We start from the raw sequence: 26,991 nt of genomic DNA on the forward strand, positions 1-26,991 counted from the left end.
CTTCTGCACCTCTTCGGTGCAGAAAAAAGAAATAAAGCATCATCAGAGAATTATCATCACATTTCACTTATACTAAAAATAACTGTTTGGTAGAACAGCTTAGACAGCATTTTGAACACAACAATTTACTTTGTTCTGCAGAGTATGGGTTCAAGTCTGGTCCATCTACTGCCAAATCAGTTGAAAGAATTATAGCAAAAGTGCATAACTCCACCGAGAATAAGACAGACAGTTCTAAAACACCACTGAAGCCTTCAATACTGTCTCCCATAATATACCAGTTAAAAAGCTACACCAGTACAGAATAGGAGAGAATGCTCTTGGCATACTGCAGTGCTACCCAAGCATCAGGAAGCAACTATTCTGTGTACATAAAAATCATATTGTTTACCAATAGTGTCTCAGGGTTTAATTCTTGTACATTATCTGTAAATTAAATATACAGGGAGGTCCGTTGATAGTGACCAGGCCAAATATTTCATGAAATAAGCATCAAACAAAAAAACTACAAAGAATGAAACTTGTCTAGCTTGAAGGGGGAAACCAGTTGGCCTGCTAGATGGTGCTGCCATAGGTCAAATGGATATCAACTTTGTTTTTAAAAAATAGGAACCCCTATTTTTATTACATATTCGTGTAGAACGTAAAGAAATATGAATGTTTTAGTTGGACCACTTTTTTTCACTTTGTGATAGATGGCACTGGAATAGTCTCAAACATATAAGTACGTGGTATCACGTAACATTCCACCATTGTGGATGGTATTTGCTTCATGATACATTACCCATGTTAAAATGGACTATTTACCAATTGTGGGAACAGTCAATATCATGTTGATGTATAGCTGCTGTGGTCAAAATGCCCAACGGGTGTGTTCTATGTATGCTGCTCAGTATCCTGGATGATATCATCAAAGTGTCCAGACCGTTCGCCGGATAGTTATGTTATTTAAGGAAACAGAATGTGTTCAGCCACATGTGAAATGTCAACCATGACCTGCAACAAATGATGATGCCCAAGTAGGTGTTAAGCTACTGTTGCAGCTGATTTGCACATTAGTAGCAGACAAATTGTGCGAGAATCTCAAAAACATCGGTGTTGAGTGGAATGTCATAACAAGTATTGCCAAATGTATTTTAATTAATAAAACCTACCTGTTACCAACTGTTTGTCTAAAATTGTGAGCCATGTGTTTGTGACTATTACAGCACCATCTATCACAAAGTGAAAAAAGTGGTCCAACTAAAACATTCATATTTCTTTATGTACTACCCGAGAGAGATTTAGTTCTTTATTTCCCAAAGATTTTTACACTTCTCAGATTTTATTTCATACTCAAATTCATGCAAATGTTACAGAAGAGGTGCTGATCAGCAATAAAGGTTTGAGCCTCCTAAAATCCGCTTCAATAAACTCAAGATCACATTTTAGTGAATATTTGAACTGCAGTGTTTTAGGATTTTCTTTGCTGATTCTGATCCTTCTAATACTCCTCCATTCTAGTATGTTTCTTTGAGTGTCTTTTGCAACTTTGTCCTTTGCTATGGCATACTTCTCTTCAATTCAAAGAATGTATTCTGTTTCCATTTTCACGACAGAAAAATTTAGGGTGACCTTTTTCACTGCTTCCATTCTGCCTTGGGAAACGAATACATATTTCAAGTGTTTCTTTGCACTACCAGTATTCAAGAAATTTGTGATCTGGGCACATCAGTATGCTGATTTTGCATCATGCCATATATCCACTATTTTGAAACAGGACCTATTTAAATATGCATTAAATACAACTACATGTAATCTTAAAAGCATACCCATTAGGCTATTGCACTTTATTTTTTTTAAAAAAAAAAAAAAAAAAAAAAAAAAAAAAAAAAAAAACAATTTCACTGGTACTAGTTGTTCACTGGTACAGTCCAGGCATTGGCTTAGAGTCTAAACTTTAACACCACAGAGTGCAGAAGTATGCAGGAAATCATTTGTACATCTTATGACCTGAAGAAATCAAGCATAATAAATGTGTACTTAGATAATTTTCTTGTGAAATGTCACTTTTACTACTTGTTCTCTCAAGCAGCTCAATTAATTACCATACTGTAAATGTATTAATATACTGTGTAAAGTGTAGTGTGTTAACACAATACATTACTGTACTAATATTTGTATGTTAACTTTGATGACATGGATTACATTTTCAGTACCCAGAGTTGAAAAAATCTATTTCTTTAAGAGAACTGTGTCAATAAGAACTGTAAACTATTAATGGTTTTGTCACTGCTTGGCTGTCACTGCCTATAATGAATATAGAAGTTTGTGTCAAGTTTTGTAGTAATTTGCAAACTATAATATGTCTAAATATTTTGATTAATTACTCACATTTCAAGACAAGTTCTCTTAGAATCTGTGGAATAGACATTACAATATCAGTTCTTTTGTAAATATGTAGTTTATTATGTAATATTGTTTATCAGGTGCATTTCACATTCTCAAGAATAAAGTTTAAATGAATCTACAAAAGAAACAATGCATGAATTATAATATAATACAATTAAAAAGTGAGGGGGTGCAGTGTATATCTAACACACAAAACAAACAGTGTTTAATAAAAACATAAATGGGGGAGTTTAATTTATAAAGTAAAACTATTCAACTGAATATTACAGAAAAAGTTAATGTTGTGAAAAGTTACAGGAGGTTACATATATTGAAAGGGGAAAAAATGTAAATTTATTTCAGTAGTTCATTACACATATTTCTCAAGTCTCTCACTCTTCACTGTTTCTCTTAGAAATTTTAACAACAAAAGTTCCTTGACATATTCAGTAAAACTTCTTCACATGTAACTTCATAAAAGGACACCATTCATCCCGTGAGTGTTCTTTGCTGAATGACAGGGCCAAAGGAATAAACACCTGCAACATATACATAAGAAACAATTTTTAAAAATAAAGTTACATCTTGCTTTCAACATTTTGAAACATTCAGAGGCTATAAGTGGACAATGTGTGTATTGATGTGAAGCACAAGCTCAAGTTGAAAAAAAACTAACCTCACATTGCTTTATTGTATTATAATTAAGTACTACAACATTAACAAAATAATTCTAAAAATCTTCTCATACCATTTGTGCATTTTCAAATGTGAAGTGTAAACATTTTAACATAATTGTAATGCTCAAATATGTATAATGATGTAATCAGTTGTTAACTGGGACTTTTTTTCCAAGACAAAAAATTACTGAGATGAACAAACTGTTGAGTTTTTTTATCTCACTCTTGGTAGAACATAAGAAGCATATAAAATCTGACATTTCATGACATAATAAACCTCTACACAGACTGGAACACCAATCCAGACTCTTGCCATTCACAGGCAATGCTCTCGCTGAATGAAGCATTTAGGTGGAACTCATGGCTCAACATTGCAGTTTAAATTCTGCTTGCACATCTCTCTTACTGTTCTAGCTTCACAAATCCTTTCCAACATAGTTTCCCAGAATCACACTCATAAAATAAATAAAATAAAAAAGAACTGGCTGTGCCTCAGTCTCATGTTTGTTTCCAGAATGAATCTCTCACTTTGCTGTGGAGTGTGAACTACTATGAACAGTCTGAAAAACTGTTACTTTATCAAGAAGTTTCACAATAATTCCCTCTCTATCTCAGAATTCAAGATTAATTCTGATCTCAGTTTTGATTGTCAACTTCAGTCTTTCAGCAGTAGTAACTGGTGTTCGTAACATGTGGCACCATCCTGAGCACTTGGCATTGGTCTGCAGAATGAGTATGCATATTTAGCTTTATGTATGATTTATAGACTGATTGCAGCAGTTGTATCTAAATCATTCTGAGAGGTTCATGAACTTTAGTATGATTACCCTTTTTATTTGCTTTCAGCTGAGCAAATTGTTGCAGCTAATGAGAGTTAAATTTGGTCACATTTGTCAAAATTTTTTCAACATATCTTAACCTCCAAACGTTTGCTTTTATTTAAAGACCAGTTCTTTGAACTGACTAAATGTGTGGCCATGGGTAGTATGTTGTCCCCAATTGTCACTAACATTTTTGTGTGGGATATTCAGGCAAGGGAACTGGAGTAAGCTGGATTAAACTCTTCTCACTTTTGTTGGTACATGGATGACACCAAATGTCTGGAATCAGGGCATGAGAACTTGTATATCTTTGAAAATGGCTCTGAGCACTATGCAGCTTAACTTCTGAGGTCATCAGTTGTGTAGAACTTAGAACTGATTAAACCTAACTAACCTAAGGACATCACACACATCCAGGCCTGAGGCAGGATTCGAACCTGTGACCGTAGCAGTCACTCGGTTCCAGACTGTAGCGCCTGAAGGGGGAAACAATGGATACTTTCCCTTGTGTGGTGTGTTGGTCCGGATGAACCTTGTGGGTAAGCAGACAGACATCAAATATTTTAGATCCAAAGAGCAGTCTCATGTGAAGAGAAGTTGCTGTGTGGTTTGACACATGGATTCATAATAGGGCCCCTGTTGTTTCTAATTTGGGTTAGTGATTCAAGCTCAAATGGGCACATTCTACAGTTTGTAGATACACAACATTGTTTACTAGTGGTAAGAGTAACAAACACAAGCAGATGTTCTGTTCAATGAGGTCAACTAGTAATTTAAAGAAAATAACATGATGATGAATGAAAAAGAAACCCCAGATAATTACAGGTAGCCTCTGTGACACAGGAAACTGGAGCACTGGGCAATGCCGGAACTGTTATAATTCTGCATGTTTCATTGTTAGTAAATTAACTTATAACCATATCAGTGTATATTTGTCTATTTCCCTAGGAAACTGACAAGCATTATAACAGAAGAGTAACTACTAACAGTCCTCTGAGCCTTATTTCATGGCCACATCAACTACACACTGCTGTTATGGGCCCCATCTACTGGTTGCCAGAATATGCTGTTGCAACATAAGAAAGTGTTGATGATAATTACTTATAACAAAAAAGGGGCTGATGCAGACTTACTTTTGCTAAATCATGAGGTATAATTGTTTACAGCCAATATGTATTTAACTGCTCCATTCATGTGGAGCTGAACCATGTCGTATAAAGCCAGTAGCACAAAATTCACCATCACAACATCTAGGATAGCTTCCCAGTGGTGGCCATGAAAATATTTATTGCACTACCAAACAAAATTCAGTTTTGAAGAAAAACATAACCTAAAAGAAATCCATTGTACTCTGTGGATGTATATTTTCTACTAACAGTACAATGGCTGCCTAACTTCCAACTGAGCTCTATGGCACTAGGAACAACAATGATATTGTGCATTTAATGTTACTGAAATTCCAGTTTATTTTATTATTTTCATTATTATTATTTGTTATAGATCAGTGTAATGCAGTTCATCCAGTGCTAACTGTAAACTATTAATGCTTTTGTCATTTCTTAGGTGCCATTGCATATAATGAATATAAAAGTTTGTGTCAAGTTTTTTAGTATTTTGCAAACTATAATACGCCTAAATATTTTGATTACTTACTGATATGTCAGGACAAGTTCTCTTAGAATCTGTGGAACAGACTGAAGACTGGTTTGATGCAGCTCTCCATGCTACTCTATCCTATGTAAGCCTCTTCATCTCTGAGTAACTACTGCAACCTGCATCCTTCTGTATCTGCTTACTGTATTTATTTATTGGTTGCCATTTATGATTTTTACCCCCCACACTTCCATTTAGTACTAAATTGGTTATCCTTTGATGTCTCAGAATGTGTTCTACCAACTGTCCTTCTAGTGAGGTTGTGGCAACATTTCTTTGCTCTTCAATTATATGCAGTACTTCCTCATTAGTTGCATGATCTATCCATCTAATCTTCAGCATTTTTCTGGAGTGCCACACTTCAGATGCTTCTATTCTCTTCTTGTTAAGCTGTTTATTGACCATGTTTCATTTCCCTACAAATAACTTTAGAAAAGATTTTCTGAAAGTTAAATCTATTCATGAGGTTAAAAAATTTCTCTTCTTCAAAAACTCTTTTCTTGCTATTGCCACTCTGTGTTTCATATCCTTTCTACTTCAGCCATAATCAGTTATTTTGCTGCTCAAACAGCAAAAATCATCTATTATTTTAAGTATCCCATCTCCTAACCTGATATTCTCAGCACCACCTGATTTAATTCAACTATTTTCCATTATCCTTGTTTTGCTTTTGTTGACGTTCATCAGAAATCCTCCTTTCAAGACTGTGTCCATTCTGTTCTGGAAAATCTCAAAGTTTGTACTTCTTCTCCCTGGACTTTAATTCCTACCCCATACTTTTCTTTTCTTTTCTTTACTGCTTGCTTAGGGTACAGACTGAATAACATTGGGGATAATGGGATTACAACTTGATAATAAATTCAGTTGGGAGGAGCACACCACAGAACTGCAGAAGTGCCTTAACAAACCTGTATTTGCAATTCGAGTGTTAGCAGACATAGGCGACATAAAAGTGAAAAAGCTTGCATACTTTGCCTACTTTCATTCCATAATGTAATATGGTATAATATTTTGGGGTAACTCATCAAGTCAAACAAAAGTTTTCAGAGTTCAAAAGCATGTAATACATATTATTTGTGGAGTAAACTCACAGACATCTTGTAGAAACCTCTTCAAAGAACTGGGTATACTAACTACTGCCTCTCAGTATATTTACTCCTTAATGAAATTTGTCCTAAATAATATATCTCTTTTTCCAACAAACAGCTCAGTTCATACATACAATACCAGGAATAAAAATGATTTGCACAAGGACTTAAAAGCACTTACCTTAGTTCAAAAAGGGGTCCACTATTCAGGAACACTAATCTTCAATAATTTGCCAGCAAACATAAAAAATTTAGTTACAAATAGAGATCAGTTTAAAAGGAGCCTGAAAGACTTACTAGTAGCCAACTCCTTCTACTCCATTGACAATTTTTTTAATAGAAACAAATGATGTGTTGTATATATTTATACTATTAGTATTGTTATTTCAGCTTAAAAAAAAAATAAAAAAAAAGGTGACATGTTCCACATCCACGAGGATTTCCTCAACATGGATCTATGGAACGAAAACTAATCTAATCTAATCTAAAAGGGGATAGGCTACAACCCTGTCTCTATCCCTTCTCAACCACTGCTTCCCTTTCATGCCCCTCGACTCTTATAACTGCCATCTGGTTTCTGTACAAATTGTAAATAGCCTTTCGCTCCCTGTATTTTACCCCTGATACCCTTAGAATTTCAAAGAAAGTATTCCAGTCAACATTGTCAAAAGCTTCCTCTAACTGTACAAATGCTATAAATACAGGTTTTACCTTTCCTGTCATAGGGCCAATATTACCTCATGAGTTCCTTCATTTCTCAGGAATCCAAACTGATCTTCCCCGAGGCTGGCTTCTACAAGGTTTTCCATTCTTTAGTAAAGAATTTGTGTTAAAAATTCGTGTCCATGAATTAATAAACTAATATTTCGGTAATATTCATACCTGTCAGCACCTGCCTGTTTTGGAATTTAAATTACTATATTCTTCTTGAAGTCTGAGCCTATTTTGCCTGTTTTATGCATCTTGCTCTCCAGATGGAATTTTGTCATAGCTGGCTCTCCCAAGACTATCAGCAGTTCTGAAAGAATGGCACCTACTCCCAGGAACTTGTTTCAACCTTGGTCTTTCTGTGCTCTATCAAATTATTCTTGCAGCATCATATCTCTCATCTCATCTTCATTTATGTCACCTTCCATTTCTATTATACTGTCCTCAAGTATATCTTCCTTGTATAGACTCTATAAGTACTCCTTCCACGTTTCAGCTTTCCCTTTTTTGCTGCAGACTGGTTTTCCACCTGAGTTCTTGATATTCATGCAGATAGTTCTCTTTTCTCCAAAGACCTCTTTAATTTTTCAGTTTGCTGTAGCTATGTGTTCCCTAGTGATATATGCTTCTAAATCTTTAGCACTTTTCCCCTATCCATTTATGCCTAGCTATTTTGAACTTCCTGTCAATCTCATTTTTCAAACATTTGTATTCTCTTTCACCTGCTTCATATACTGCATTTCTATATTTTCTCCTTTCATCAATTAAATTCAATATCTCTTGTGTCACTCAATGATCTCTACAAGTTCTCTCCTTTTTGCATATTTGATCCTCTGCTGCCATCACTATTTCATCTTTTCAAGCTACTCATTCTTCTTCTACAGTATCCCTTTCCCTTGTTCTCATCAATCATTCCCTAATACTCCATCTGAAACTCTCAACAACCTCTGATTCTTTCAGTTTATCCAGGTCCCATGTCCTTAATTTCTACCTTTTCGCAATTTATTCAGTTTTATTGTACAGTTCATAACAAATAAATTATGGTCAGATTTCACATCTGCCCCTGGAAATACCTTTCAATTTAAAATGTGGTTCTGAAATCTCTGTCTCACCATTATATAATCAGTCTGAAACCTTCTAGTGTCCCCAGACCTCTTCCACATATACAATCTTTTTTTATAGTACTTTAACTTTTTCTTACTATTGAATTCCAGTCCCCATCACTATTAAATTTTCATCTCCCATAACTATCTGAATAATTTATTTTATCTCATTGTACATTTCTTCAATCTCTTCATTGTCTGCAGAGCTAGTTGCATATTAACTTTTACTACTGCAGTGGGGGTGGGATTTGGCTATAATAATTCATTCTCTATGGTGTTCATAGTAGTGTACCCTCATTCCTATTTTCTTATTCATTATTAAGCCTACACCTGCATTACCCATATTTGATTTTGTATGTATAAACCTGTATTCACCTGACCACAAGTTAAGTCCCTTCTGCTGCAAAACTTCCCTAATTCTCACTATATATGACTTTAACCTATCTATTGTTCTTTTAAAATTTTCCAGCACTCCAGTCTGTGGAACACCAGTTTTCTTTCTCCTGACAATGACATCCTCCTGAGTAGTCCCACCTTGAGATATGAATGGGGGACTATTTCACCTCCACAATATTTTACCCAAGAGTATGCCATCATCATTTCACCATACAGTAGAGCTTCACACCCTCAGGAAAAATTATGGCTGAAGTTTCTCCTTTCTTTCAGCTCTTCACAGTGCCAGCACAGCAAGGTCATTTTGGTTGATGTTACAAGGCCAAATCAGCCAATGATCCAGATTTTTACCCCTGAAACTACTGAAAAGACTACTACCCCACTTCAGGAAGCATACATTTGTCTGACCTCTCAATAGGTACCCATCCATTGTCATTGCACCTGTGGTATGGCTATCTGTGTCATTCAGACATGGAAGCCACCCCACCAATGTCAAGTTCCATGGATCATGAGTGGGTAGCATTGATGATAAATGGTAATTAATTATCTTTGTTTTGGTAGTGTATTCAGATTGCTCTCTGTTGATAGCTACCACTATCTTGTTCAATGTGGTGGGGTACTTCATATGGAGATCAGATAATTTTCGAACCTGAAAAACTTCCACCTACATGATTACCTCATCTCAAGTATATATTTTACTAAAATGGTACCACTAGAGAAGATGTGGTGCACATTGCACTACAATCCAACATTAAGTTCAAATGTGTGAGGAGACTGTGGAAGAACAAACTTTTTGTATTATACAGGAAGAAATTTAATTAAATTTTGTCATGTTTTGAGAAAAAAATTATGAGGGAAGTGTTTTCCAACCTTTCTCCAGGTTCACAGATCTTTTAGTGCCCAAGAGGAATAGTTCAACTCTGCTCTAGGCAGGCATCAATTGGATCCCATGCAGATGCAACCTGGTGTATAAGGGAGAGGCTATCAGGGCCATTAAGGATTATTGTATTGAATATAAGGATGGGTGTCAACAAGGGTGGGACAGGGAGAAAGAGAAGTAATTTCCCTTCTCTTGGAATCTGGATAATTCTTGTGCATTGTTAGTGATGCTTCTACTAAACTGCAGGTTTAGCACTACTGAGCTCTATGGGAAATTCTGTGCCTTACTTTGTTCATGGAAAATAATGCAGTTTCCTTGACTTGGAGGCACTTTGGGAACTGTCCTGAAGTCATGGTGGAAGCAAACCCTTGTAAAACATCTGATCAAAATTATACAGATATCTCTATCGAATGAGGAATTGACCACCAGACACCTGACCTGTTAGTATTAAAGGAGGCCTGAAGTATTTTACTGTCAGTAGAGAAGCAGTAACAGCAGAGCTCAGTGACTTAGGTCTAGGACTACTCATTGGATGTCATCAAAGTAACATATTTATCAAAAGTAACTGAGTGAGGTGGCACAGTGGTTAGCACACTGGACTCGCATTCGGGAGGACAATGGTTCAATCATGCTTCCGGCCATCCTGATTTAGGTTTTCTGTGATTTCCCTAAATCGCTCCATGCAAGTACCAGGATGGTTCCTTTGAAAGGATGAGACCGACGACCTTGCTGTTTGGTTTCTTCTCCTAAACAATCCAGCCCAACCCAACTCATCAGAGGCATTTCAGCCCTTCTAAAGCTGCCCATGTTGATTGCTGGTAACATGACTGTGAAGTGGAAAGGTCAAGGAATAATCCCAGCTAAGCAAAGACCAGACAGACCTCATGTACTGATGGACATGACCATCGAGCATTTCAGAGGGTGATTGTAAAAAACCACATGAAATCTGTTAAAGGAATCACTCGTGAGTTCCAAAGTGCTATCAGCAATCCATCTACCACAATGACTGTGCACAGGCAGCTAAAAAAATGGGATAAAATGGTTGAGCATCTCTTCATAAGCCACACAGTTCTGTAGTCAGCGCTAAGTGACATTTGAGCAGGTGTTTGGAGTGAGGCCACTGGACAGTGGGTAACTGGAAATGAGTGATTTAGAGTGATGATTCACACTCTACCCTGTAGCAATCTGATAGAAGGGTTTTGATTTGGTGAGGGCCTCAAGAATGCTACCTGCAGTGATGTATTGTACCAACAATGAAGTATGAAGAAAGTGATGTTATTCTGGGGCAGTGATTTCAGTGGTTAGAGCATGTTCTCACTATTGTGCTTAATGAAATATGAATGATATGAACACATTTTATAGTACTGTGTACTGAGTACAGTAGAGCAGCAGTTTGGAGACAAGATAGTTTGTATCAGCATGACAATGCACCCTGTCATGAAGGAGCATCTATGAGGCAATGGTTTGTGGTCAATAACATTCCTGAAGTTGAGTGGCCTACCTGCAGTCCTGACCTGAACCAAATGGAACACCTCTATAATGAGTTGTAACATCTACTTCACTGCAGACCCCACTGTCCAATATGACCATCCTCCCAGGTTTGAGTTCTTGAGGAAGAATGGGTTGCCGATCCTTCACAGACACTAAGATACTTCATAGATAGTGTCCCCAGTTGAGTTCTAGCTAAGATGGCAATTTTAGATCTTGACCCCTATTAGATAAATTTCTATGGGGTGGATACAGTCTTCTTCATGTTTATATCAGGTAGGCAAAATCCTGGAACATTGCTTTTACACTCGTCATCCTGTGCACTTCAATGCAAAGATTTTGGCTTTTACTTGAAACTACTGGGCATTGTTCTAGGGGAATCTACTCAGATAAAGTCAGAATGTGGCCTTAAAAACAGAATTTGAATGCTTTGTTTAAATTATAAATCAGATCTAACTTTGTCTCAGGTGAAATAAGAAAGTTATCAAGTGATAAGTTCTCCAGCTGTACATTCATGTTTACTATTTACGAAATTTTAGAGATATTTATCTCGGGTTGGTAGGTGGTGCCAGTATCCTCCATATGTAATTTGAATGTTCTTTCACACTGTATGAAATGGGGCCTCTGCATTCACTATAGGTTTTATTTTGGAGGACAAGCTAGTCATGAGAATTCAAGAAAGCTAGGATCCCATATTGATGCATAAAGTATCTCTACAAGGCTGCTGCCTGAGTTATTGCGCATCATGAGATAAAGCTTCCTTGCTTGCCACTGAATCGTGTTAAGAACTTTTTAAGTGCTTTTCATATTGTCACCTACCACTGTCATAACCAACACACAATATATTGCAAACTAGCTTTCATTTCTTCTACACATGAGGCTACAGCACAGCCCACATGCAAAAGACATGCAAAAGACATGCAAATTATGTTTGTGTTGCACTGTGCTAATACTACAATAGCCACACTTATGAAAATGAAGAAGAAGATTTGAATGTCAAGAACAGATATTAGACAGGCTATTCATTACATGTAGAAAATAAACTGAGAAGACAGAAGATTATGTGGGTAGCATGGATAACTAAGTGAAGGGAATTAGGGAGAAAATAAATTTATGGCTCAACTTGACAAAAAATGGATGAGCTGATATGTCCAGATGCATCAAGAAACTATCAGTTTGATACTGCAGGGAAGATAGATAGATAGATAGATAGATAGATAGATAGATAGATCGATAGATAGAGCATGTTCTCACTATTGTGCTTAAAAAAAAAGAGAGAGGGGAGGGTAGGAGGAGATTGTATAGAGAGACAAAGGATTGACTACAGTAAGCAGTTCAAATAGATATAGGATTGCAATATTAATGCAGAGATAAAGAGGCTTGCACAGGATAGACAAATGAGGAGATCTGTATGAAACTAGTCTTCAGACTGATGACCGCAACATTAAAGTAAATGTGCACCTTCTGCCAATGGACATGAATACATCTGAAACTGGTGAAGGCTAAGAACCATAAACAGTGACTGGTTGCTGTAAATCCTTCCTCTTGCCTGAGCTATCAACTTCACCGTAAACCTTGTAATAAAAGTCTTACAAACAACAGTGAACTGAAACATGAGTTGTATGAGAAGTTAAAAAAGCTCCGTACAAATCTGATGAAGCTGAAACTGTGGATTGCACACACTTATCATTCTACATACTTTTGCTCCAACAATTCCTTTGTCCTACACTAACGTGACCAAAACATCTCAAACCATATGACTGCTCTTAGAAACAAAAAATGGTATCTCACTAATCCCAACATGACAAAACTTGTGCCATAGAAAGACTCTGAAATCATAAAATTTTCAGAAACAGAATTCCACTACATCCTGCTGTTCAAAATCTCCTTCATAATCACTGGTTCTCAAGAATCATAGCTCCCTCTTTGTCACTCATGTCCCATACACTTCAGCCTCTATGCTATCCACCAACACTCACTGCTAAAATCAAGGTGTGTGATCCTGACATCAATCCTAGGTGGCTGATTGGCAATGTAGCTCCCATCCTGAATCTCAGATCTGAGATGATCTCTACAGCAGCAAAAACTCTGGTCTCATATTTCTTGTGTATGTATTTTTAGAATCTCCAGCAAGCACTGATTACCTCATAAAGTATGGTAGCATTGTTTTCCACCCCATTTAGAACCTTCATGATCATAAGCCTATCCATACTGTTGCTAAAATGCATTACTACAATAACCATCTAAACCAAAAATGTAAATAGCCACCCTTGCAATTCCAACATTTCATAACATTGTCCACATCTGAAACCTGCACCCAAAAGTAATATCTGTTATGTGTCCCATATGACCTTCACCTACAAGTATGAAGTGATTCTATCTTCTACAAAATCCATCCACTCCATTGACATGCAAATCAATCCAAAAAAAATCACTACATCCCAAATGCACCAAGAAACTATAGCCTGTGTTGTAACAAATTCCTTAAAAAAATACCTTTCTGAAGTACCCATATTTTTAATACACCACCCTGGCTGCTCATTCAGTATTTCACCAGAAAGTGACTTCTACATACTTCCAGGACCATTCTCATTTCATTTCTTTCACCTAGATACTCTTATGTGATACACCCTCCCATTATGCCTCTTCCAAGTGTAGCATCTCAAGTCCTACTGAACTCAGCTCTCACTACATGTGCAAAGAGATCCTGTTGAATTACCCTGAATCTCTTAATTAAAACTGACAAATTCCTATTCCAAACTTTAACACCAGCTCTCCACCTATGCCATCCATCCACTTTCTTCCTCACAACCCATTTGTAACACATCTGTTTGAGAAGACTGGTATGTCACATGTAGATACACACATCAGTGAAAAATGCAGTGCCAGGTAGGCACATTCCCTAATCATTGTGCATGCCACAGAGACCAGACAGGCATCCATAGCTTGTTTTTGCCTGTAGATCATGGTGATAGTGGTACAATGAAGGTGACACAGCTGAAGGGACCTGACAAGTATTACTTTCCGACAGCACATTGAATTTGCATGTATTAGAGAAAGTAGGCATTACTCAACAGTGGAATGCATTTGCAAAGGAACATTTTTGGCAAGTGTGTGTGTGTGTTTCTTTTAGTATGGAAAAGATAGTATTATGAAACAGCAACTATAGTCGGTAATGAATAATTAGATTGGTGAGATGAAGGAACTTTGATGGCCAGTAAGATGAAAGAACATGCACAGAGAAAATTGTATAGAATTATAAGAGAGATCCTACCTGCATGGGACACAACCAGGCTTGATATAAGGCACTTTAACGTCTACTGGAAGCTAGTTCAAAACTTCATTCTTAGCATAAACAGTGGCTTTTAGTTGGAGTCATTGTTAGCAGACATCTGGCTGAGTTTGAGCCATGACACACTAGAGAAATGGTGCCCAATTATGGCTAATAACCCAATTAATCAGAACACAATCTGACCACCTGTCTACTTGTAGCTGGTCATCAAAATTTTCATCCACCAAAGTACAAAATAACATAATATTTATCTTGGAAATCATCACAATCACTTCAGGATAACCTCTTTTGATAAGATAACCTATCTGTCTTTTATATTTGGATATTTGTGTTATAACAAACTGCAAGTTTAAAAAATCTTGAAGGTGAAGGCCAGTCACCATCAGCTGCTATTAAAAACCAGTGTACACACACACACACACACACACACACACACACACACACACACACACACACACACAGACATACACACACACACACACACACACACACACACACACACACACACACACAAATAAACACTATCTCTCTCTCTCTCTCTCTCTCTCACTCTCTCTCTCTCTCTCTCTCTCTCTAATGTCTGTCAGCATGATAAACAACACTGGGCAGAAATACATTAAAAATCTTCACTTTTCTCTATCTTCTTTTTCTTCATTTAAATCATCCAGTAATTGACCACTTATTTTGTGGCCAGGAGCTATTCCATTTTCTCTTCATTGAGATAGTGCCACTGATTCTTCCTTCCTAATATGCGTCCAGTAAAATTAGTTTTCCTTTTGAAAATCACAGCTACAATTGATCTCCGCTCCTTATGGCCCCTGGTCACATTGTTTACATGTTCTTCCGGCAGCAACTCTCCCTTTTTTCTTACTGCAGAAGTTGCTGGGCTATACATGTCAGTGCTCCAAATTTGCGACTTGGTTCTATAATTTCAGGCTCAGCCTATTCATCAGTAGTTGCTTCTTTTGGTGAATGTAGTTTCTGCGATGGAAAACACGTTCCAATTATCATTATGGTGCTAGCATTTCTCCCTGTCTGTAACTACTGGAAGTTGTCAGAAGTTCTTAGTGGCTGATTTTCCACTAAAATTAGTAGTGACCTTTCACTCATTGATATTGATGAAAACGCTGATCCAGTTGCTCTGTACAACTTTATTTACTTCACTACCTGTTTCTGGTTTTAAGCTATTCTCAGGTGGATCTGAAACAGCCTGACATATGTTAAATGTGTACATGTATATGACTGAAGACAAAATAACAGGGCTTGTACAGACAGACTACAAAACTTTCATTAGAGAAATAATGTCCAAAAGATATAAGCACAAGTCAGTTAGATTTAAAATCTTGCTGTCTTATGATATTGTGAGAATATAGTCATCTCAAGACTATAATTCATCACGTTATGATTATTCTTTGGGATTACTGAGACTTATATTTTGGTGTATTCCAATCTGTATATTATGTAAGTAAGAGTCTAAAAATAGTATTTTAATAAAAGTGAAATATAGTTGGTGTGGACCAAGTCAAAATCAGAATAATATTTCCAGTGCACGAAAATTTAACTACAGGTAAATACACAGGGTTGTTGGTATAACTTCGATTTTGGTGAAGGTATGTTCTCGAAACTTCAACAAAAGCCCGTACTGAGCTACTGAGCATCTCGCCTGAAAAATCTTCCACCGGAGTTTATCTATCATCTCCGTAATGCTTTCGCAATTACTAAATGATCTTGTAACGAAGCGTGCTGCTCTCCGTTGGATCTTCTCTATCTCTTTTATCAACCCTATCTGGTACGGATCTCACACCGGTGGGCAGTTTCTCAAGCATTGGGCGAACAAGTGTACTGTAACCTACTTCCTTTGTTTTCGGATTGCATTTCCTTAGGATTCTTCCAATGAATCTCAGTCTGGCATCTGCTTTACCGACGATCAACTTTATATGATCATTCCATTTTAAATCACTCCTAATGCCTACTCCCAGATAATTTATGGAATTAACTGCTTCCAGTTGCTGATCTGCTATATTGTATGTAAATGATAAGGGATATTTCTTTCTATGTATTCGCAGCACATTACACTTGTCTACATTGATATTCAATTGCCATTCCCTGCACCATGCGTCAATTCGTTGCAGATCCTCCTGCATATCAGTACAATTTTCCATTGTTACAACCTCTCAATATACTACAGCATCATCCGCAAAAAGCCTCAGTGAAATTCCGATGTTATCCACAAGGTGATTTATGTATATTGTGAATAGCAACGGTCCTACAACACTCCCCTACGGCACACCTGCAATCACTCTTACTTCGGAAGACTTCTCTCCATAGAGAATGACATGCTGCGTTCTGTTATCTAGGAACTCTTCAATCCAATCACACAATTGGTCTGATAGTCCATATGCTCTTACTTTGTTCATTAAACGACTGTGGGGAACTGTATCGAACGCCTTGCGGAAGTCAAGAAACACGGCATCTACCTGGGAACCCGTGTCTATGGCCCTCTGAGTCTCGTGGACGAATAGCGCGAGCTGGGTTTCACACGACCGTCTTTTCCGAAACCCATGCTGATTCCTACAGAGTAGATTTCTAGTCTCCAGAAAAGTCATTATACTCGAACATAATACGTGTTCCAAGATTCTGCAACTGATCGACGTTAGAGATATAGGTCTATAGTTTTGCGCATCTGTTCGACGTCCCTTCTTGAAAACGGGGATGACCTGTGCCTTTTTCCAATCCTTTGGAACGATTCGCTCTTCTAGAGACCTACGGTACACCGCTGCAAGAAGGGGGGCAAGTTCCTTCGCGTACTCTGTGTAAAATCGAACTGGTATCCCATCAGGACCAGCGGCCTTTCCTCTTTTGAGCGATTTTAATTGTTTCTCTATCCCTCTGTCGTCTACTTCGATATCTACCATTTTGTCAACTGTGCGACAATCTAGAGAAGGAAGCACAGTGCAGTCTTCCTCTGTGAAACAGCTTTGGAAGAAGACATTTAGTAATTCGGCCTTTAGTCTGTCATCCTCTGTTTCAGTACCATTTTGGTCACAGAGTGTCTGGACATTTTGTTTTGATCCACCTACCGCTTTGACATAGGACCAAAATTTCTTAGGATTTTCTGCCAAGTCAGTACATAGAACTTTACTTTCGAATTCATTGAAAGCCTCTCGCATAGCCCTCCTCACACTGCATTTCGCTTCGCGTAATTTTTGTTTGTCTGCAAGGCTTTGGCTATGTTTATGTTTGCTGTGAAGTTCCCTTTGCTTCCGCAGCAGTTTTCTAACTCGGTTGTTGTACCACGGTGGCTCTTTCCCATCTCTTACGATCTTGCTTGGCACATACTCATCTAACGCATATTGTACCATGGTTTTGAACTTTGTCCACTGATCCTCAACACTATCTGCACTTGAGACAAAACTTTTGTGTTGAGCCGTCAGGTACTCTGTAATCTGCTTTTTGTCACTTTTGCTAAACAGAAAAATCTTCCTACCTTTTTTAATATTTCTATTTACGGCTGAAATCATCGATGCAGTAACCGCTTTATGATCGCTGATTCCCTGTTCTGCATTAACTGATTAAAGTAGTTCGGGCCTGTTTGTCACCAGAAGGTCTAATATGTTATCGCCACGAGTCGGTTTTCTGTTTAACTGCTCAAGGTAGTTTTCAGATAAAGCACTTAAAAATATTTCACTGGATTCTTTGTCCCTGCCACCCGTTATGAAGTTCCTAGAGAACAGAATGCAGCATGCCATTCTCAATGGAGAGAAGTCTTCCGAAGTAAGAGTGATTTCAGGTGTGCCGCAGGGGAGTGTCATAGGACCGTTGCTATTCACAATATACATAAATGACCTGGTGGATGACATAGGAAGTTCACTGAGGCTTTTTGCAGATGATGCTGTGGTGTATCGAGAGGTTCCAACAATGGAATATTGTACTGAAATGCAGGAGGATCTGCAGCGAATTGACGCATGGTGCACGGAATGGCAATTGAATCTCAATGTAGACAAGTGTAGTGTGATGCGAATACATAGAAAGATAGGTCCCTTATCATTTAGCTACAAAATAGCAGGTCAGCAACTGGAAGCAGTTAATTCCATAAATTATCTGGGAGTAGGCATTAGGAGTGATTTAAAATGGAATGATCATATAAAGTTGATCGTCGGTAAAGCAGATGCCAGACTGAGATTCATTGGAAGAATCCTAAGGAAATGCAATCCGACAACAAAGGAAGTAGGTTACAGGACGCTTGTTCGCCCAATGCTTGAATACTGCTCAGCAGTGTGGGATCCGCATCAGGTAGGGTTGATAGAAGAGATAGAGAAGATCCAACGGAGAGCAGCGCGCTTCGTTACAGGATCATTTAGTAATTGCGAAAGCGTTACGGAGATGATAGATAAACTCCAGTGGAAGACTCTGCAGGAGAGACGCTCAGTAGCTCGGTACGGGCTTTTGTTAAAGTTTCGAGAACATACCTTCACCGAAGAGTCAAGCAGTATATTGCTCCCTCCTACGTATATCTCGCGAAGAGACCATGAGGATAAAATCAGAGAGACTGGAGCCCACACAGAAGCATACCGACGATCCTTCTTTCCACGTACAATACGAGACTGGAATAGAAGGGAGAACCGATAGAGGTACTCAGGGTACCCTCCGCCACACACCGTCAGGTGGCTTGCGGAGTATGGATGTAGATGTAGATGTAGAAAACGGGGATGACCTGTGCCCTTTTCCAATCCTTTGGAACGCTACGCTCTTCTAGAGACCTATGGTACACCGCTGCAAGAAGGGGGGCAAATTCCTTCGCGTACTCTGTGTAAAATGGAATTGGTATCCCATCAGGTCCAGCGACCTTTCCTCTTTTGAGCGATTTTAATTGTTTCTTTATCCTTCTGTCGTCTATTTCGATATCTACCACTTTGTCATCTGTGCGACAATCTAGAGAAGGAACTACAGTGCAGTCTTCCTCTTCAATGCATCGTGGACTTCTTACAGAGCATATTTACGAATGTGGGTTTTATAGTCTGTCTGAACATGAACATGCGTAAGCTCTGTTTTTTCATTTTCAGTTATATACATGTGTACATCCAAATATGAATGGCAGTTCAAATCTGAATACGGCTTAACAAAAGAAGCCGAGACTTCTAGTGGACTAAATAAAGTTCCACAGAACAACTCGATTGGCCCTTTCATTAATTAAACAAACATTTGTGGAGAAAGTGGGGAAAGTAACAACTTCTGATATTTCCACGTTGATATCCACCAACTGATTGGTTTCCACGTTCTGTTAGTATTATTGCCAACCTCACCAGCAGTGCTAGGTCATAAGAATTATTTATAATCTTTCAAATCAAAATCTGTTTTTTAAGAACTAATATCATTGGATGAGGAGCAGACAGCGATCTCTATTATTTATTACAAATGTTAATGGCCGTGAGCTCAATATGACTAAATGATAACCAGTTTCAGTCGACTAGAACCACTCATATCTAAGTACAGTGTTTGTTAATCATGAGAACACCGTTTCGAGCTTACCTCATCAGCATTCAAAAGCTCGTCAAAGCATGACTATTAGCGCTTTAGGGGTTGTTTAGCGTCATTACACAGAACCTCTTTTAAAGATTCACAGAAAAAACTGAGTGAACATTTTGAAGCACTCCTCAGAATAACTGATGTACATTCTCACGTTTTCTCCCAACTTGGGTGGTTATGACACTTATTTTATAACTAACGACTTGTCAGATATGGAGCCGTGTAACTCAACAATTAGTGCTATGCCTATAAGTACTGAACAATATATTTCGTTTTAAAATGAAGTTGGAAAAAAATATTTGGCTGTAGTTCGTATACTCAAGTTTCAAGTACGTTCGTGCTTCATAAGCTGGCCGTGACTATGGCAGAAAGATATGGACAACCAAATTACGTAAATCTGCAGTTGGATATAGGCAAAGTTATTTTTCTGTACGAGTATCTGGATTTTAAGGCCAGCTCCGCAAAATCATATTACCTGCAATTGCGTCTTTTCCACTAATTTTACGAGGAGTGCCATAGTGGAATGTTAACAGGTGCAGCAAGTGTGGCAGGAATTTAAAATCTCGAACTTGGGGGTATACACAGGGTCAATGCTGTTCGCGTCTTTGCGGATGCGTTTGAGGATGCAACGTACAATCTAGGCTCTACCGCTGTTACGTTTCACCTAGGTTTTCGTGGGCTGCAGCTTTCAAGAGCACACACACAAAGTTGTAATTTCTTACCTCATTTCGATATACTTTTATCTTTTATTCATTGAGTGTGGAATTAGTGGTACATTTGGAAAATGTAACCATACGTACAGGGTCCCACAACGGAGGGATATGTGTTGAGAGGCCAGACAAACGTGTGGTTCCTGAGGAAGGGCGGCAGCCTTGTCAGTAGTTGCAAGGGCAACAGTTTAGACGATTGACTGATGTGGCCTTGTAACAGGAACCAAAACGGCCTTGCTGGGCTGATACTGCGAACGGCTGAAAGCAAGGGGAAGCTACAGCTGTAATTTTTGACGAGGGCATGCAGCTTTACGGTATGGTTACATGATGATGGCGTCCTCTTGGGTAAAATATTCCGGAGGTAAAATAGTCCCCCATTCGGATCTCCGGGCTGGGACTACTCAGGAGGACGTCGTTATCAGGAGAAGAAAACTGGCATTTTACGGATCGGAGCGTGGAATGTCAAATCCCTTAACCGGGCAGATAGGTTAGAAAATTTAAATAGGGAAATGAATAGGTCAAAATTAGGTATAGTGGGAATTAGTGAAGTTCGGTGGCAGGAGGAACATGACTTCTGGTCAGGTGAATACAGGGTTATAAATACAAAATCAAATAGGAGTAATGCACGAGTAGGTTTAATAATGAATAAAAAATGCGAGTGCGGGTAAGCTAAAACAAACAGCATAGTGAACGCATTATTATGACCAAGATAGAAATGAAACCCATGCCTACCACTGTAGTACAAATTTATGTGCCAACCAGCTGCGCAGATGACGAAGAGGTAGATGAAATATAAGATAAAAGAAATTATTCAGATAGTGAAGGGAGATGAAAATTTAATAGTCATTGGTGACTGGAATTCGATAGTAGGAAAAGGAAGGGAAGGAAACGTAATGGGTGAATGTGGAATGGGGCTAAGGAATGAAAGAGGAAGCTGCCTGGTAGAATTTTGGACAGAGCACAACTTAATCAAAATGGCTCTGAGCACTATGCGACTTAACTTCTGAGGTCATCAGTCGCCTAGAACCAAGAGATAATTAAATCTAACTAACCTAAGGACATCACACACATCCATGCCCGAGGCAGGATTCGAACCTGCGACCGTAGCGGTCTCTCGGCTCCAGACTGTAGCGCCTAGAACCGCACGGTCACTGCGGCCGGCCCATAACTTAATCATAGCTAACACTTGGTTCAATAATCATGGAAGAAGGTCGTGTACATGGAAAAGGTCTGGAGATACTGGAAGGTTTCAGATAGATTGTAAGACATTTCCAGGGGCAAATGTGGACTGACCACAATCGATTGGTTATGAACTGCAGTTTAAAACCGAAAAAACTGCAAAAAGATGAGAATTTAAGGAGATGGGACCTGGAAAAACTGACGGAACCCGATGTTGTGTTGAACTTCATGGAGAGCATTAGGGAACGATTGACAAGAATGGGGGAAAGAAATACGGTAGATGAAGAATGGGTAGCTTCGAGAGGTGAAATAGTGAAGGGAGCAGAGGATCAAGTTGGTAAAAAGACGAGGGTTAGGAGAAATCCTTGGGTAACAGAAGAAATATTGAATTTAATTGATGAAAGGAGAAAATATAAAAACGCAGTAAATGAAGCAGGCAAAAAGGAATACAAACATCTCAAAAATGAAATCGACAGGAAGTGCAAAATGGCTAAGCAGGGATGACTAGAGGACAAATGGAAGGATGTAGAGACTTATCTCACTAGGGGTAAGATAGATACTGAGTACAGGAAAATTAAAGAGAGCTTTGGAGAAAAGAGAGCCACTTGTATGAATATCAAGAGCTCAGATGGAAACCCAGTTCTAAGCAAAGAAGGAAAGCAGAAAGGTGGAACAAGTATATAGAGAGTCTATACAAGGGCGATGTACTTGAGGGCAATATTATGGAAATGGAAGAGGATGTAGGTGAAAAAGAAATGGGAGATACGAACTGCGTGAAGAGTTGACAGAGCACTGAAAGACCTGAGTCAAAACAAACCCCCGGAAATAGACAACATTCCATTAGAACTACTGACAGCCTTGGGAGAGCCAGCCCTGACAAAACTCTACCATCTGATGAGCAAGATATATGAGACAGGTGAAGTACCCTCAAACTTCAAGAAGAATATAATAATTCCAATCCCAAAGAAAGCAGGCGTTGACAAATGTGAAAATTACCGAACTATCAATTTAATGAGTCACGGCTGCAAAATGCTAACACGAATTCTTTACAGACGAGTGGAAAAACTGGTACACGCTGACCTCGGGGAAGATCAGTTTGGATTCCGTAGAAATATTCGACCACGTGAGGTAATACTGACCCTACGACTTATCTTAGAATATACACTCCTGGAAATGGAAAAAAGAACACATTGACACCGGTGTGTCAGACCCACCATACTTGCTCCGGACACTGCGAGAGGGCTGTACAAGCAATGATCACACGCACGGCACAGCGGACACACCAGGAACCGCGGTGTTGGCCGTCGAATGGCGCTAGCTGCGCAGCATTTGTGCACCGCCGCCGTCAGTGTCAGCCAGTTTGGCGTGGCATACGGAGCTCCATCGCAGTCTTTAACACTGGTAGCATGCCGCGGCAGCGTGGACGTGAACCGTATGTGCAGTTGACGGACTTTGACCGAGGGCGTATAGTGGGCATGCGGGAGGCCGGGTGGACGTACCGCCGAATTGCTCAACACGTGGGGCGTGACGTCTCCACAGTACATCGATGTTGTCGCCAGTGGTCGGCGGAAGGTGCACGTGCCCGTCGACCTGGGACCGGACCGCAGCGACGCACGGATGCACGCCAAGACCGTAGGATCCTACGCAGTGCCGTAGGGGACCGCACCGCCACTTCCCAGCAAATTAGGGACACTGTTGCTCCTGGGGTATCGGCGAGAACCATTCGCAACCGTCTCCATGAAGCTGGGCTACGGTCCCGCACACCGTTAGGCCGTCTTCCGCTCACGCCCCAACATAGTGCAGCCCGCCTCCAGTGGTGTCGCGACAGGCGTGAATGGAGGGACGAATGGAGACGTGTCGTCTTCAGCGATGAGAGTCGCTTCTGCCTTGGTGCCAATGATGGTCGTATGCGTATTTGGCGCCGTGCAGGTGAGCGCCACAATCAGGATTGCATACGACCGAGGCACACAGGCCAACACCTGGCATCATGGTGTGGGGAACGATCTCCTACACTGGCCGTACACCTCTGGTGATCGTCGAAGGGACACTGAATAGTGTACGATACATCCAAACCGTCATCGAACCCATCGTTCTACCATTTCTAGACCGGCAAGGGAACTTGCTGTTCCAACAGGACAATGCACGTCCGCATGTATCCCGTGCCACCCAACGTGCTCTAGAAGGTGTAAGACAACTACTCTGGCCATCAAGATCTCCGGATCGGTCCCCCATTGAGCATGTTTGGGACTGGATGAAGCGTCGTCTCACGCGGTCTGCACGTCCAGCACGAACGCTGGTCCAACTGAGGCGCCAGGTGGAAATGGCATGGAAAGCCGTTCCACAGGACTACATCCAGCATCTCTACGATCGTCTCCATGGGAGAATAGCAGCCTGCATTGCTGCGAAAGGTGGATATACACTGTACTAGTGGCGACATTGTGCATGCTCTGTTGCCTGTGTCTATGTGCCTGTGGTTCTGTGAGTGTGATCATGTGATGTATCTGACCCCAGGAATGTGTCAATTAAAGTTTCCCCTTCCTGGGACAATGAATTCACGGTGTTCTTATTTCAATTTCCAGGAGTGTAGATTAAGGAAAGGCAAAACCTACCTTTCTACTATACTTAGAGAAAGCTTTTGACAATGTTGACTGGAATATTCCCTTTCAAACTCTGAAGGTGGCAGGGGTAAAATACAGGGAGCGAAAGGCTATTTACAATTTGTACAGAAACCAGATGACAGTTGTAAGAGTCGAGGGGCATGAAAGGGAAGCAGTGGTTCGGAAGGGAGTGAGACAGGGTTTTAGCCTATCCCCGATGTTATTCGATCTGTATATTGATAAAGCAGTAAAGGAACAAAAGGAAAATTCGGAGTACTAATTAAAATCCATGGAGATGAAATAAAAACTTTGAGGTTCGCCAGTGACATTGTAATTCTGCCAGAGACAGCAAATGACCTGGAAGATCAACTGAACGGAATGGACAGCGTCTTGAAAGGAGGGTATAAGATGAACATCAACAAATACAAAACGAGGATAATGGAATGTAGTCGAATTAAATCAGATGATACTCAGGGAATTAGATTAGGAAAGAAGACACTTAAAGTAGTAAAGGAGTTTTGCTATTTGGGGAGCAAAATGACTGATGATGGTCGAAGTAGAGAGGATATAAAATGTAGACTGGCTATGGCAAGGAAAGCATTTCTGAAGAAGAGAAATTTGTTAACATCGAGTATTGATTTAAATGTCAGGAAGTCTTTTCTGAAAGTATTTGTATGGAGTGTAGCCATGTATGGAAGTGAAACATGGACGATAAATATTTGAGACAAGAAGAGAATAGCAGCTTTCGAAATGTGGTGCTACAGAAGAATGCTGAAGATTAGATGGGTAGACCACATAACTAGTGAGGAGATATTGAGCAGAATTCAGGAGAAGAGAAATTTGTGGCACAACTTGACTAGAAGAAGTGATCGGTTGGTATGACATGTTATGAGACATCAAGGGATCACCAATTTAGTATTGGAGAGCAGCGTGGAGGGTAAAAATCGTAGAGGGAAACAAAGAGATGAATACAGTAAGCTGATTCAGAAGGATGTAGGTTGCAGTAGGTACTGGGAGATGAAGAAGCTTGCACAGGGTAGAGCAGCATGGAGAGCTGCATCAAACCAATCCCTGGACTGAAGACCACAACAACAACACGTACAGGGTGAACATTAATAAAACCGACAAACTGCGGGAACGGACCCTGACTGGAAATGGTGGAAAAGAAAGGTAGTATGAACATGGGTCTGGAAATGCATCGCTGCCATTGTACATGGCGCTGACGTGCTGTGTGTTCCTTGTGTGTTCTGGCTGTGTGATTGACCGCTTCCGCGATTTGGGATAATAAAAACCACATCCAACTTGGACGTGGTTGTTGGGTGGTTACGTGAATAACGGACTGGTTACTACGACCCGCCTGGTATACGCGATGTTTAAACACATTTGAGCACTTGATTTGCTCTAGACGTAGACAGAGGGATACACAAATTCCATCCCAGTGGGAAGGTTAGCGTCAGGAAGGGCAGCCAAACACCATTGTCACTAACATCGCTTCATCCCATATCACAATGACCCATAGTCGAACGGGACAAGGCAAGGATGATGATGATGATGAAGAAGAAAACACCCTAAATCAATGTCGGCGCACTTTCTTATCATGGTAACGCATATTTGTTTTCAGAGGGACATAAACTTGCAAGGGATGTGCTCTTCACGCCGCTATAATGCGAATGAATTTTTTCTGCGTAATTTCTTGCGAGACATATGAAATAGTTAAATTAATAGGTTTGTTTGGTCGAGAACTGATATTCTTAATTTGCAAAACGAGAAAACCTCATCTAAAAGCACAAATTATATATCCTTATTTCGATGGTTATGAACGTTAAAATAATACGCAGCTCGATATTGTATATACCCTTTGTGTACTTTCGTAGCGAAAAAGATAAAAAGTATTTTTAATGTGACAAAGATAATTTAGGTGAAAGTGGAACACACTTTGCGTTACCATTTCAGTTACTGCTAGACCTGGACCACGATGCATTCTTCAGTTGAATGAAACGGTGTCAACGCGTAGGTACGTATTACAACTTTTGTGAGCTAACAGTCGATTTTCCATAACAGAATTATTATACCCCATGTTTCATCGAGAGATTAAATCCACGTTGGAGTATGTGTAAAGCAGACAGCAGACTGCCTGGCCATTAAATAAGACGAGAGCGCTGTAATGCCGACTTGGCTGCAGGGACGTGTAACTTGGAGGCGAAGCAGTTAGTGACCCTCGGCAGGAACAAGAAAGCCCACTCTGCGTGTTCCCAGCGTGAGGACTTCCACAGCAAGAACTCGTGCAGAGGGGCCCTACGTCCATAGCTTCCCGTTTTATGCTACGTAATTCTCTGAACGAATGAAGTATCTAAAAGTAATTGTGAAACGGGAAGCGGGAAAACAGAAAGCAGAAATGCAGAAAAATGTTGAAGTAAAAATTCAGCTTGTTTCAATAGCCGGGAAATGGGTAGCGAAAAAAAAACGGAAGACACTATTAATGCAAAACATATGTTGAAGTAAAAAT

At 39.6% G+C, this 26,991-nt stretch overlaps 1 protein-coding gene across 3 annotated transcripts in view; it reads right to left on the reverse strand.

The window, feature by feature from the left end:
* Positions 1–2,424: 2,424 nt before the first annotated feature.
* LOC126298832 (myrosinase 1-like) overlaps positions 2,425–26,991 on the reverse strand; it is a 208,904-nt gene continuing 184,337 nt past the window's right edge. Inside the window, exon 12 of one of the 3 annotated variants that reach the window (XM_049990310.1) lies at positions 2,425–2,909. The gene's annotated coding sequence lies outside the window, so the exon portion shown is untranslated. Of the gene's footprint in view, positions 2,910–15,106; positions 15,455–20,799; positions 20,968–26,991 lie in introns of those variants that run through there. The other 2 variants (XM_049990308.1, XM_049990309.1) reach the window with 2 other exon arrangements.

The sequence above is a fragment of the Schistocerca gregaria genome, chromosome X (genome assembly GCF_023897955.1).
Source record: "Schistocerca gregaria isolate iqSchGreg1 chromosome X, iqSchGreg1.2, whole genome shotgun sequence".
NCBI lineage: Eukaryota > Metazoa > Arthropoda > Insecta > Orthoptera > Acrididae > Schistocerca > Schistocerca gregaria.